This window comes from Procambarus clarkii, chromosome 44, assembly GCF_040958095.1.
Source record: "Procambarus clarkii isolate CNS0578487 chromosome 44, FALCON_Pclarkii_2.0, whole genome shotgun sequence".
NCBI classification, from domain to species: Eukaryota; Metazoa; Arthropoda; class Malacostraca; order Decapoda; family Cambaridae; genus Procambarus; species Procambarus clarkii.
In genome coordinates, this window is record NC_091193.1 from 30,025,167 (window position 1) to 30,039,686 (window position 14,520).

At 48.5% G+C, this 14,520-nt stretch overlaps 1 protein-coding gene across 1 annotated transcript in view; it reads left to right on the top strand.

The window, feature by feature from the left end:
- LOC123745440 (glucose-fructose oxidoreductase domain-containing protein 1) overlaps positions 1 to 14,520 on the top strand; it is a 169,264-nt gene that overhangs the window by 135,264 nt on the left and 19,480 nt on the right. The gene's annotated exons all lie outside the window — the stretch shown is intronic.

Consider the following 14,520-nt stretch of genomic DNA (forward strand, 5'->3'; position numbering starts at 1 on the left):
TGACCTTCACAACCCAGGCCAACATAGTAGTGAAGACATTGAAAAACTTCAAGCAGATATTAATAAAGTTTTTGACTGGGCAACAGAAAACAACACGATGTTTAACAGTGATAAATTCCAGGTACTCAGGTACGGTAAAAATGAGGACCTTAAATATAATACAGGGTACAAAACACAATCAAATGTGCCCATAATAGGAAAACAGCATGTAAAGGATTTAGGAATAATGATGTCTGACGACCTAACGTTTAGGGAGCATAACCAAGCAAATATTGCGTCAGCCAGGAAAATGATCGGATGGATTACGAGACCTTTCAAATTCAGGAATCCCATCACAATGGTTGCACTCTTCAAGTCACTTGTGTTGTCCTGTCTTGAGTACTGCTCAGTACTCACTTTCCCCTTCAGAGCAGGAGAGATTGCTGAAATAGAGGGAATGCAGAGAACATATACGGCACGCATAGTCGTGATAAAGCACCTAAATTATGGGGATCGTCTCAAAGCACTCAAATGTACTAACTAGAAAGACGAGAGAGATATCAAATAATATACACGTGGAAGACACTGGCAGGCCAAGTACCAAATCTACACAGTAAAAATAACAACGTACTGGAATGAACGATATGGAAGAAAAGGCAGAATAGAACCAATGAAGAGCAAGGTTGCCATAGGCACAATCAGAGAACTGTATAAACATCAGAGGTCCGTGGTTGTTCAACACCCTCCCAGCGAGCATAAGAAATATTGCCGGAACTGCCGTTGACATCTTCAAGAGGAAACTAGATTGTTTCCTCCAAGAAGTGCTGGACCAACCGGGCTGTAGTAGATATGTGGGCCTGCGGGCCGTTCCAAGCAACAGTCTGGTGGACCAAACTCTCACACGTCTAATTTGGCCTCGGGCTGGGCTTGGGGAGTAGAAGAACTTCCAGAACCCCATCAAACAGGTATTAACCCTTAAACTGCGCAACGCACCTGCAGGCCCTCGTCTGGTTTGCGCAACACGCCTCCGGGTATTTGTATTTTTCATGTTCCATTCAAAACTCCCGTGGCTACATGAGGTTCACATCAGCTTCCTCAGGGTTCTTGTAAACAGACGCCATCTTTAAAAAAAATCGTGGGCCACATTCCCGGGTGTGAGAGCCTCGGTACTAAGTGAGCAACCAAGGCTGGCGCACACAGCATGAGCTCAAAACACTGCTGTTCAGTTTGTGACCACAGCATCGCCTAATAATGTCAAAATATATATATATAACTTGTATTATTTAGCCTTGATAGTATTACAGAAGAGCCCGAGTGTGATAATGACTGTGTACAATGTTCAAATATCAGTGATTCAATGCTGTTCTCGATGTTCACAGAGCTAGCCACAGCACCACAGCATTATTTCGTCCATTTAGGAATCTTCAAACGACTTCTTAGGTTCCTTTACAAAACAAACTTGTGGTCAATTATTCATTTACAGAATTTAGTGACCAGTATTGTGATAACAGCAGGATTGTGGTGATAATAAGCACTGTGTAGTATTATGGGAGTTGGAATTGTGGTGAGGGAGAGAATCAAGGTAGCCTCACTGTGTGTGTGGCAGCCACTCTTGTTTTGCTCATCATACCAGCTTAGTGGTTCACTATGGTGAACACACATGTACATGGGGTATATACAATATGTGTATATACCCATGTACATATGTGTGTTGTATTGTGGGAGTTGGAATTGTGGTGAGGGAGGGAGAGAATCGAGGTAGCCTCATTGTGTGTGTGTATGGCAGCTACTCTTGTTTGCTCACCATACTAGCTTAGTGGTTCGCTATGGTGAACACATTTGTATATGGGTATATACAATGATGTGTATATAGTGTAATAACAGCAACAGGAGTATGTTGGGAGGAGCTATTTTGGTAAGGGAGGTGACATAATCGTAGCATCATCTGCTGGCTATTATGTGATTTCTCATGCAGTGTATGGTGGCCACTGTAAAGTTTGGACACAATACCGGCTTACTTGCATAGTTCTGGTGAATAAAACATGTAGATAGGAATACATAACATGTGTAAATAGTGTAATATAAACAATAACGGTATGGTCGGAAGAGCAATGTTGGCAAGTAAGATGTTGGAGGTGTGAGGGAGACACTGTATGTTGGAGGAGTGAGGGAGTGGCAGCTGATACTCGCGGAGTTCTGAGTGTTGATGGTGAATGTATATAGTGTGTGATAGTGTATAGTGTGTAAATAGATTGTATATAAACATAAATTAGCATGATGCAAGGGAAATATGTGCAACATATGTGTTCATATGGGTCATGCACGTAACACAGTGACTTTGGACAGTACGGATGTTCTACTTCCATAATACAGTGTACAGTGGCACCTTGACATACGATTGCCCCTACTTACTGTTATTTCGAGTTACGATGTAAATTTCATCGAAAAATGCGACTCGACATCCAATGGTGTTGTCGACTTCCGATATTTGTTGGTACATGTTCGGGTCGACCGAGCGTGTGGTGCCTGGTCACACGGCCGACCTGCCTCAGTTTACTACAGCTGCCCGCTTAGTGACGATCGCGCCTATAAGAAATTCCGCTTTTGTGGTGATTTTCTGCATTTTGAACATTAAAGTAATTATTATATATACTGTATAACTTTGAGTCCCAGGAAAGTCAGTGGTAAGGCTCAACATATGAGATCCCATGTAAGAATGACCATAGAACAGAAACAAGAGATCATTTGTAAATATGAAGATGGTGTGCGGGTAGGTGAACTGGCTAGGCAGTACAACAAATCTCAGTCAATGATATCCACCATACTGGCTAAGAAAAAGGACATTATGAGTGCTAAAGTGGCAAAAGGCATATCAATAATCACAAAACATAGAACACAAACACTTGAGGATGTTGAACAGTTATTATTAATTTGGATACACAACAAGGAGTTAGTGGGTGATAGCGTTTCGGAGGCCATCATTTGTGAAAAGGCAAGAAAATTGCATGAAGACCTTTTAAAGAAAACCCCTGGAATGAGTAATGCAGAAGTGAAAGAGTTTAAGGGGAGCAGGGGATGGTTTGAGAAATTTAGAAAAAGAAGTGGAATTCATAGTGTTGTGAGTCATGGGGAGGCTGCCAGCTCAGACAAACCAGCGGCTGAAAGATTCATTGGTGAATTTAAAGATTTTGTGCAGAGTGAGGCATACCTACCACAACAAGTGCTTAATTGTGACGAGACAGGACTATTCTGGAAAAGATTGCCAAAGAAAACATACATTACCAAGGAGGAGAAGTCATTGCCTGGACACAAGCCTATGAAAGATCGGTTTACTCTTGTGTTGTGTGGTAATGCGAGTGGCGATTTGAAAATTAAACCCTTGCTTGTGTATCATTCCGGAAATCCAAGGGTTTTCAAAAAATATAATGTGCAGAAATGCAAAATGTGTGTGATGTGGAAAGCTAATGCAAAGGCATGGGTGACTAGGCAGTTTTTTACAGAGTGGGTGAATTTGGTGGTGTGCCCTGCCATCAAAAAATATTTGCAGGAAAACAGTTTGCCACTCAAGGCCCTACTTCTCCTCGATAATGCTCCTGCCCATCCTCCAGGCTTGGAGGATTCATTGGATGAGGAATTTAGGTTTGTTACAATAAAGTTCCTCCCAACACCACTCCTCTACTTTAGCCTATGGACCAGAAAATCATTGCCAATTTTAAGAAACTTTATGAAAGGGCACTTTTCCAGAGATGTGTCGTAGTGACGGATGCCACAAACCTCACCCTCAAAGAGTTCTGGAAAAAACATTTTAACATTTATAGTGCTTTAAAACTTGTTGACAAAGCCTGGCAAGAAGTGACTGTATGAACCATGATCTCTGGCTGGAGAAAACTGTGGCCTGAATGTGTTGCAGAACAAGACTTTGAGGGGTTTGAGCCTGAACCTGAAGTGCCTCTTGTTGAGGAAATTGTTTCTCTGGGTCGGCAATTGGGTTTGGAGTTGGATGGTGCTGATGCGGAGGAGTTGGTGGAAGAACACAACGGAGAACTGACCACCGAAGAACTCCATGCCGTTCAAAAAGAGCAGCAAGAAGAGGCAGCTGAGGAAATTTCTTCAGGGGAGGATGTGCCAGTACAGAATGTCTCTTCCTCAAAAATTAAGAAAATGTGTGCAGCATGGGAAGAATGGCAAACCTTTGCTGAAACGACTAACCCAAATCAAGCTGCAGTAGGTCATTACCTTAACCTAATCAATGTTTGTGATGCATCATTACAGAATAATGTTAAAACGAAGGGAAAAACAAATGTCTCTTGACAAATTTGTAGTGAGACAAACAAGCACTGAACCACAACCAGGTCCTAGTGGTATTCAGGCAAAATGTAGGAGAGAGAGAGTACCCCAGAGAAAACATCACTGCCTGATGTGATAATGGAAGGGGACTCCCCTTCCAAACAGTAATAACTCTCCTCCTCCCCCTCATCACCATCTTCCATATGCCATCAAGAGCCCTCCATAAAGGTAAGAAAAACTTAGGTACTGTATTGTAGTTAGAAAAAACATTGTATTCAGTATAAAATGTATTTGTATGTTAATATTTTGGAGGGTGGGGAACGGATTAATTCAATTCCCTTTATTTCTTATGGGAAAAATCACTTCGACTTTCGACTAACGATCCGTCTCTGGGAACGGATTAGCATCGTAAGTCAAGGCCCCATTGTACGTGTTTATTATACATCGGAGTGGCACGAAACAACAAATAAAATGTATTTGGAACTGTGCACAAAAAATTAACAAAAATATATTTGCGGCAACTTGCGCATCCTGCCCCGGGTGCTCTACCAGCCCCAGGGGCGTACGCCACGGGTGATCAAGGAATGATGATGTCACGCGCGAACTTACGGACACCATAGCAGCCAAAGTATGTACAATTTTGACCTTCTGTTATTATAACCATACTCAGGGAAGGGTTTTGACACTTTCAAAAAAAAAAAAAAAGTCCAGAGAATATATTTACTGCTCATTGGGGGGGAGGGGGTTGTCATATTTGGGAGCCAAGCAGTTGAGGGGTTAAGCAGGTTAAACCCCCTGACTTGACACCAACCCTTGACTTGACACCAACCCCCTGATTTGACACCAACCACTGACTTGACACCAACCCCTGACTTGACACCAACCCCTAACATGACACCAACCCCTGACTTGACACCAACCCCTAACATGACACCAACCCCTAACATGACACCAATCCCTGACTTGACACCAACCCCCTGACTTAACACCAACCCCCCTGACTTGACACCAACCACTGACTTGACACCAACCCCTGACTTGACACTAACCCCGGACTTGATGCCAACCCCTGACTTGACACCATCTCCTGACTTGACACCAACTCCTGACTTGACACCAACTCCTGACATGACACCAATCCCTGACTTGACACCAACCCCTGACTTGACACCAACCCCCTGACTTGACACCAACCCCTTGACTTGACACCAACCACTGACTTGACACCAACCCCTTGACTTGACACCAACCACTGACTTGACACCAACCCCTTGACACCAACCCCCCCCCTGACTTGACACCAACCCCCCCCCCCTGACTTGACACCAACCCCCCCTGACTTGACAACAACCCCCCCCTGACTTGACATCAACCCCCCCTGACTTGACACCAACCCCCCCTGACTTGACACCAACCCCCCCTGACTTGACACCAACCCCCCCTAACTTGACACCAACCCCCCCTAACTTGACACCAACCCCCCCTGACTTGACACCAACCCCCCCTGACTTGACACCAACCCCCCTGACTTGACACCAACCCCCCTGACTTGACACCAACCCCCCTGACTTGACACCAACCCCCCTGACTTGACACCAACCCCCTGACTTGACACCAACCCCCCTGACTTGACACCAACCCCCCTGACTTGACACCAACCCCCCCCTGACTTGACACCAACCCCCCCCTGACTTGACACCAACCCCCCCTGACTTGACACCAACCCCCCCTGACTTGACACCAACCCCCCCTGACTTGACACCAACCCCTGACTTGACACCAACCCCTGACTTGACACCAACCCCCCCTGACTTGACACCAACCCCCCCTGACTTGACACCAACCCCCCCTGACTTGACACCAACCCCCCTGACTTGACACTAACCCCCCTGACTTGACACTAACCCCCTTGACTTGACACCAACCCCTCTGACTTGACACCAACCCCCCCTGACTTGACACCAACCCCCTGACTTGACACTAACCCCCCTGACTTGACACCAACCCCCCCTGACTTGACACCAACCCCCCCTGACTTGACACCAACCCCCCTGACTTGACACCAACCCCCCTGACTTGACACCAACCCCCCTGACTTGACACCAACCCCCCTGACTTGACACCAACCCCCCCTGACTTGACACTAACCCCCCTGACTTGACACCAACCCCCCTGACTTGACACCAACCCCCCCTGACTTGACACCAACCCCCCCTGACTTGACACCAACCCTCTGACTTGACACTAACCCCCCTGACTTGACACTAACCCCTGATGTGTCACCAACCCCCCTAACTTGACACCAACCCCCCTGACTTGACACTAACCCCTGACTTGTCACCAACTCCTGACTTGTCGCCATCCCCTAGACTTGACACCAAACCCTGATGTGTCACCAACCCCCTGACTTGACACCAACTCCCCCTGACTTGACACAACCCCTGACTTGTCACCAACCCTCAGACTTGACACCAACCCCTTGACTTGACACCAACCCCTGACATGTCACCAACCCCTTGACTTGACACCAACCCCTGATGTGTCACCAACCCCCCTGACTTGACACCAACTCCCCCTGACTTGTCACCAACCCTCAGACTTGACACCAACCCCTGATGTGCCACCAACCCCTTGACTTGACACCAACCCCTGACATGTCACCAACCCCTTGACTTGACAACAACCCCTGACGTGTCACCAACCCCCTTGACTTGACACCAAACCCCAGACTTGACACCAACCCCTGACGTGTCACCAACCCCCTTGACTTGACACCAACCCCCTTGACTTGACACCAACCCCCAGACTTGACACCAACCCCTGACGTGTCACCAACCCCTTGACTTGACACCAACCCCTGACGTGTCACCAACCCCCTTGACTTGACACCAACCCCCAGACTTGACACCAACCCCTGATGTGTCACCAACCCCCTTGACTTGACACCAACCCCCAGACTTGACACCAACCCCTGACGTGTCACCAACCCCCTTGACTTGACACCAACCCCCAGACTTGACACCAACCCCTGACGTGTCACCAACCCCCTTGACTTGACACCAACCCCCAGACTTGACACCAACCCCTGACGTGTCACCAACCCCCTTGACTTGACACCAACCCCCAGACTTGACACCAACCCCTGACGTGTCACCAACCCCCTTGACTTGACACCAACCCCCAGACTTGACACCAACCCCTGACGTGTCACCAACCCCCTTGACTTAACACCAACCCCCAGACTTGACACCAACCCCTGACTTGACTCCACCCACTGATTGGTTTCTTTCCCTTTCTTTTGCCACATGTGTAGTGGTATTTTATTATGCCGCTTAGTGTGATGAGCTCTTTGTTGATTGTTATGACTGTCATATACTCCCTGACTATTCCTGCTGGACAGTAGTGTCATCTTCTCCCTGGAGCCTGCTCACGTCCCTTATGTGGTCCTCTATTTCATGTATTTTGTCCGCCTGCTTGAACTAAATAGTTTGATCTTAATTATACATAGCATCGGCCGACCGGCTCCTGTAGGGAGCCGGTGGGCCGAGTGGACAGCACGCTGGACTTGTGATCATGTGGTCGATCCCAGGCGCCGGCGAGAAACAATGGGCAGAGTTTCTTTCACCCTATGCCCCTGTTACCTAGCAGTAAAATAGGTATCTGGGTGTTAGTCAGCTGTCACGGGCTGCTTCCTGGGGTGGAGGCCTGGTCGCGAACCGGGCCGCGGGGACACTAAAAAGCCCCGAAATCATCTCAAGATAACCTCAAGATAGCATGCTGTTATTGAGGATCTCCTTGTACATATCTATCTTGTCATATCTAGTTCATCTAATGAGATACTCGTTTCCAGTCAAGCAGGCATGTATTTTGTTGAAACTCAATTCCAAGACCAAGCTGACTGTTTCATCTCCCTGCTTTATGTTTTTTTTTTACCCCCCTCTGTGTTCAGCTCGTTGATGCTGTGAGGGGGCTTAGTGGGCGGCTGCCGGAGTGTGATGCTCCTCCTGCCCTTTTGTAGCCTTGTACTCCTGCTGCTGTTCTCTCTAATTGTGCTGAACAACTTTTCCTTTTCCTTCTGTTTTGTTTTTCTCCCCCCTCTTCCCCTATCTGCTTGTCGTTTCCTACCAACCTTTTGCTTGTTTTGGTTATTCCTTTGGACTTCTTCTATTTTGATGCCCGGGTGCTTGAGGAGGCATACTCTTGCACCCATAGAACTGTAGTACCCAACGTCGAGAGCGAGGGGAACCTTTTATTGTCAATCCTCCTTTCGTCACTGAACCCGATTTCACGGACTGACGGTTCTTAAGGTGGCGTTTGTGGGACGTATACTCACGACGCACCCCTAGGAGGCCCCGGCATGATCGGCGATAGCTTCTTGTTGGGTGTCCTGCCTCTAATTGTGGCTCCATGATGGGTGTAGGGGCACATTCGTGAATGAATGTTTCTTTTTCGTCCTCATGTTAAATTCTGTTTCTCCTTTACCTTCTCAGGCTTGTGGGGTGGGCGACCAAGCCCCCAAGTCAGTCTGTGTTGGAAGACCGGGCTCTGCAGCCTCCTCTGCATTGGGCCTGACCTTGCTTGTCCTTTGGCCTGACTTTGCTCGTCCTTTGGCCTTTTTGACTACTTCCCTCGGCTCCCCTCCCTCCTCTGTGGTTGGGTCGAGCTCCACGCCCCCAGTGGTGACTACCTCGTTCCCTGGCCCGGCTCAGTATCTAGTTGTGACTACTGCGCCTTTTAACCCCTCTCTCTCTGGGGGGTTCTCAACGCCGTCCTCGACACGGCTGCACTCGTTTGATTCCTTCCCATTCTGATGCCTATCAAGCCTTGTTTGATCCCGCTTCGTGGGCCAAATACTTTGATCTCCTCCCTCTTGATTCTGCGCCTCCTGACGATTTCTCCCTCCATCAGCATCTTGTTAATTCCGTGGATGCATCTGTTACCTTCAACCCCACTCGTCTCGGTACACGTTTCGTTGCTGCTCCTTCTCAGGATGCAGCTTCCAGCTTGGCTGCCTTATCCTGCCTTGGCGAGACCGCTGTTTGGGTCTCAAAGAACGCTCGGTTGAATGCCAGTGTTGGCACTATTCTCCTCCCGCCCCATGTTGCGACCGGTGTTCGGAATCTGCAGGACTGCCACGATGATATTCAGCATATCCTTGAGGCTCAGGGCAATTCTGTCCTCGAGGTAGCCACGTTTACTCGTCCCCCTCGTGGTCGTCGCCGTCAACCCCTTCGGGTTGTGAAGATTACCTTTGATGGTAGGACCCTTCCACCCTCTGTCATTCTTGCTGGTGCCAGGTGCTCTGTCCAGGAGTACATACATTCCTTCTCCTAGGCTCTGTAACAAGTGCTGGAGGTTTGGGCATGGTGCCTTTTGCTGCTCTGGGACTGACTGTCTCTGTCCTTTGTGTGGGGGTGAAGGCCACTCTAAGTCGGAGTGCACTTCTCCCCAGGCTCGCTGCCTCAACTGCTGTGAGGCCCATCCTACCTTCTCCCGTGCCTGTATCCATTACAAGCTATAGGCAGCCATCCTCAACTTGAAGCACCGGGAGCGTTTATCTTTTCCTGAGGCGAGGCGCCAGGTTCGCCGGCTCCCGCCTTATGCTAATGTCTCTTTATGCTCGCGTGTTGCGCTCTTCCTCTCCTCGTCCTTCCTACCTTCCTCAGACCCACAACCGTTTCCGGGCCTTGAACCCTGATACGCCCAACATCCCCTCCTCTGTTCCTTTGAGTTCTGTCCCGAAGGGTCCCCATCCTGGTCCTCTGTCTGGGGTTCCTCTTCTTTCTACCCAGTCTGTCATGTCTCCTGTGTCTTCTTCCTTGTCTCCCTTCGATCCTCCTTCCTATCCTTCTCCTCCATCTATTGACTCTCCCCGCCACCTGTCGGTGCGGGCTGATGTCCATCGCTCTCCTAACGCCCGTCGTGTGTGCTCTCGTTCAGCTTCTCCTGTTGAGATGCTGGAATCCGTTGCCCAGTACGTAGTTGCTGGGACACCTGTCTCTCTAAGTCAGAAGCGTAAGCCTGGCTCCTCTCCTTCCTCCTCCCTGGCGGGTAAGAAGGCTTTGCTTTCTTCCTTGGCCCCTACTACTGACTCTATCGCTCCTTCCCCTCCCATTTCGGTGGTTGTGCCCCCCCCCCTTGTTCCTGCTATGGAGGTTTCTTTGGCCCCCCTGCTTCCCTCTCGGTTGCTGCTCTTGCTGAGGTGCGCTCCCCTCTTTCTACTCCCCCTCTTCCTGCTGCTGTCCTTGACTGCTCCTCTCGGTTGTATCCTCCTCTTCCTCCTCCTCCGGACCCCGCCCATCCACCTCTGGTCTGTTCTCCCGCTTACTTCCCTCCATCTTTGCTCAGTTTACCCATGCCCCCTAACCCTGACTTTGCTGACCCTGATCTTCTTTAACGTGCTATGTTGCTCTTTCGCCTTTGTTTCTTGTTCTCTGTTGTTGTCCTTTCTCTACTCGTCGATGTCTATTCTTCAATGGAACGTTCGAGGTTATTACGCCAATTTCCTTGAACTCCTAGTTCTGATTTCGCGGTTTTTGCCCCTTTGTGTCTGTCTCCAGGAGCCGATGCTTGGTCCTGGTCGCTTTCGTGGCTATTCCTTTCTCTTTCTTCCCCCCCCCCCCCCCCCAGCTGTTGCCGAGGCTCCTAACTCTTCTGCTCTCTTGATTCGCTCTGATGTTCCCTTTGTCCCCTTACTTTTTTCCTTCTCCTCTCCATTGTTCTGCTGCACGTATCTTTGTGGGGAAATGGTACACAGTTTGTTCCATTTATTTCCCCCCCAAGTGTCCCGCTTTCTCTCCCTGATCTGAAACACCTACTGGACTCCTTACCGGAGCCTGTGCTCCTGCTGGGTGATTTCAATTGTTGTCATTCCCTTTGGGGTGATGTTCTGATGAAAACCCGAGGTCGACTTCTTGAGCCGTTTATCCTCTCTTCTTCCCTGTCTCTTCTGAATTCTGGTGAGCCCACACATTTGGACTCTCGGACTCGCACCCTTTCCTGTCTTGATCTTTCTCTTTGCTCGTCTTCTCTTTACTTAGATTTCACTTGACATGTTCTTGATGACCTCCATGGCAGTGACCATTTCCCCATCCTTGTTACCTTTTTCTCTTTTTGCCCTCACCTCTCCTTCCCTAGGTGGCAGTTTGCTGAAGTGGACTGGAACCTCAGTGCTGCTCTCTCTGACCTCTCCCTTCTGCCTCTCCCTCGCTCTCTCCTCCTTTTTTATGACACTGTCTTCAACGCTGCCCTCTGCTCTATTCCTCTCTCGTCCTCTCTGAGTCTACGGAAGTGCGTTCCCTGGTGGAATGTGGACTGTGCTCGGGCTGTCCGCTGTAAGCGTGCAGCCTGGAAGAGACACCGCCGTCGGCAGACAGCCGATTCTTTTCTTTTCTTTCGGAAGGTGAGTGCGGTGGCCCGTAGGGCCATCCATACGGTTAAACATGAATGTTGGACATCTTATGTCTCCACCATTACATCCAAAACTCCTCTGCCACAGATCTGGAAGCGTATCTGCAAGATAGCAGGTAAGTTCGTTCCCGATGTTGCACCGGTCCTTCACCTCCGTGGTACTCTTGTGGCGGACCCGTTGCAGGTCGCTACCGAACTGGGTTCCCACTTCTGTTAGCTCTGGTCCTCATCTTCCCCAATCTTTCCTTTTTCGTAAACCTGTCCTTGAATCTCGTCCTTTCGATTTCTGCACTCGTCTTCGATTTTCCTATAACGATCCCTTCTCTCTCTCTGAACTTCGTTCTGCCCTGGCCCTCTGCGGTTCTACGGCAGCGGGCTCTGATGGCATTCATTATGAAATGCTTCGCCATCTCCCTCTGTGCACGTCTCAGTATTTACTGAGTCTGTATAATCGGATCTGGGAGTCGTCGTCAGTCCCTGAGGACTGGCTCGATGCCGTTGTCCTCCCTGTGTGCAAACCGGGGTCTCTGGGAACATCCCCTAAGGACTTTCGCTCTATTGCCCTCACAAGTTGTGTCTGCAAACTCTTTGAACGTATGGTTAACGTTCGTCTGGTGTGGTTCCTGGAACACCATCACCTCCTCTCCCCTTCTCAATTTGGTTTCCGCAAGTGCCACAGCACAACAGATGTCCTGGTGAACTTGGAGGTTTATATTCGTACTGCTTTTGCTGCGAAGACCTCCGTTGTTGCCGTCCTTTTTGACCTGGAAAAGGCTTATGACACCACTGTGCGTTATCATATTCTATCCCAGCTTCATTCTTTTGGCCTTTGTGGTCATCTCCCTCTCTTTCTCCACAGCTTCCTCTCTCGTCGTTCCTTTCGGGTGCGCCTTGGTACCGCTCTCTCTACCTCTTTTCAGCAATACGAAGGTGTGCCCAAGGGTAGTGTTCAGAGCACCACTCTTTTTTTCTGGTTGCCCTCAATGGTCTTCTTTCCTCTCTTCCTTCAGGTGTCTTCTCCTCTGTTTATGTCGATGATCTTACCCTTTGCTGTCAGGGTGATGATTCACCTCTCCTTTAACGCCGGCTTCAACTTGCGATTGATGCCGTGTCGTGCCTCAGTTTTGGTGCCTTTCATTCGACTCCCATCCTCAGCTTATATGTTGACACTGGCTTCCTGTCTCTTCAGGACCGCCGTGATCTCTACTGTCTTTGTTATCTTACGCGGTCCTTGCAACATCCTTCCTCTCGCCTCTGTCGTTCTGTAACTTTTATCCCTCCTGCGGTTCCTGTCCCTCTTCACCATCTCCCTCTTTCTGTCCGGTTATCTCGCCTACAGGATTCTCTTTCAGTTCATATTTCTAATATTTCTCCTCGTATTGTTCCTTCTTTGACCCCGTGGAGAGTCCCCCTTCCACAGTTTTGTACATCCTTGACCCGCATCACTAAAGCTTTTATCCCTCCTACGGTTCTAAAACACCTTTTCCTTGAGCACTTTTCTTCTCACTCCCACTCCATTTCTGTCTTCCCTGATGAGTTTAAGTCTGCGGACGGTGTTGGCTACTCCGTTGTTTTTCCGGATCACACTTACTTATATGTGTCGCTTACCTCCGGAGACTAGCATCTTCACAGCGGAGCTTTACGCTATTCCCTATGCTCTTCGTCTCCTGCTCCCTCATTGTCAATCTTCCTTTCTAGTTGTTGTTGACTCTCGTAGTGCCCTCATGGCTCTCGGGTCCTTTAATCCGGTTCATCCAGTGGTTGTTGAGATCCAGCATTGGCTGTTTCTTGTTCACAGTAAATTCAAGTTGGTTGAGTTTTGTTGGGTTTCCAGCCATATTGGTGTCTCTTTAAATGAGCATGCGGATGCTGCCGCCAGGGAAGCTGTCTGCTCTTGTCCCATCTCTCGTAAAGGTATTCCTTATTCCGACTTTTACCCGGTTATCAATTCCTCCATCCTTACCCGTTGGCAGACTTGTTGGTCGTCTGTTACTGGTAACAAACTACGTTCTCTTAAGGTTGTATCCCCTCGTGGCCGTCCTCCTACTACCATAACCGGCGATGGGAAACGGCTCTGGCGAGGTTGCGTATTGGCCATACTCGCTAAACTCATGGTCACTTGATGGAGCGCCGCCCTGCTCCTTATTGTCCAAATTGCATTGTTCCTCTTACAGTCGTGCATATCCTTATTGAATGTCCTGACTTCCAGGACGAGCGTGTGTCTTGTTTTCTGCCCGTCCCCCCGCAGTCGCTTGTCTCTCGATAGTATTCTTGGTGACTCGGATACTTTTGATATCATTTGCCTTATGTGTTTCTGTTCTTGTATTGGCGTCCTTGGTGATATTTAACGCCCTCTGATTATCCCGCACATTTGATGGTGCTACATAATCTTCCCGGTTTGGTGCCTTCTTTTTGATAATTATTTACTTATGTTTTTTTGAAGTGTCAGTTAATTGAAAGTAATGTCCATCTAAACACTGTTCGTAATCTTTAGCAGATATTGAATAGCCAAATTTTCCTAGATTCACAGCCATATTGGGGCTGCCTCTATTAACCTCTAGAATGCAAATAAGAGGCCACTTGTGCCTGTCTCATCTTCCAGAAGTGTATTCCTTACTCCAATTTGTACCCTGTCATTCATACTGTCATTTGTAACCATTGGAGATAATAGTGTATAGATGCTCCAAATAACAAATTGTGCACAGTTAAATGTGGCCTAACCCTGTGGTCATCTTCCTACCACCATAACAGGAAGTGGGAATATGTTGCACACTGACCACACACAAATAACTCATGGGACATCTTTTTTTTTTTTTTTTTGAGATATATACAAGAGTTATCACA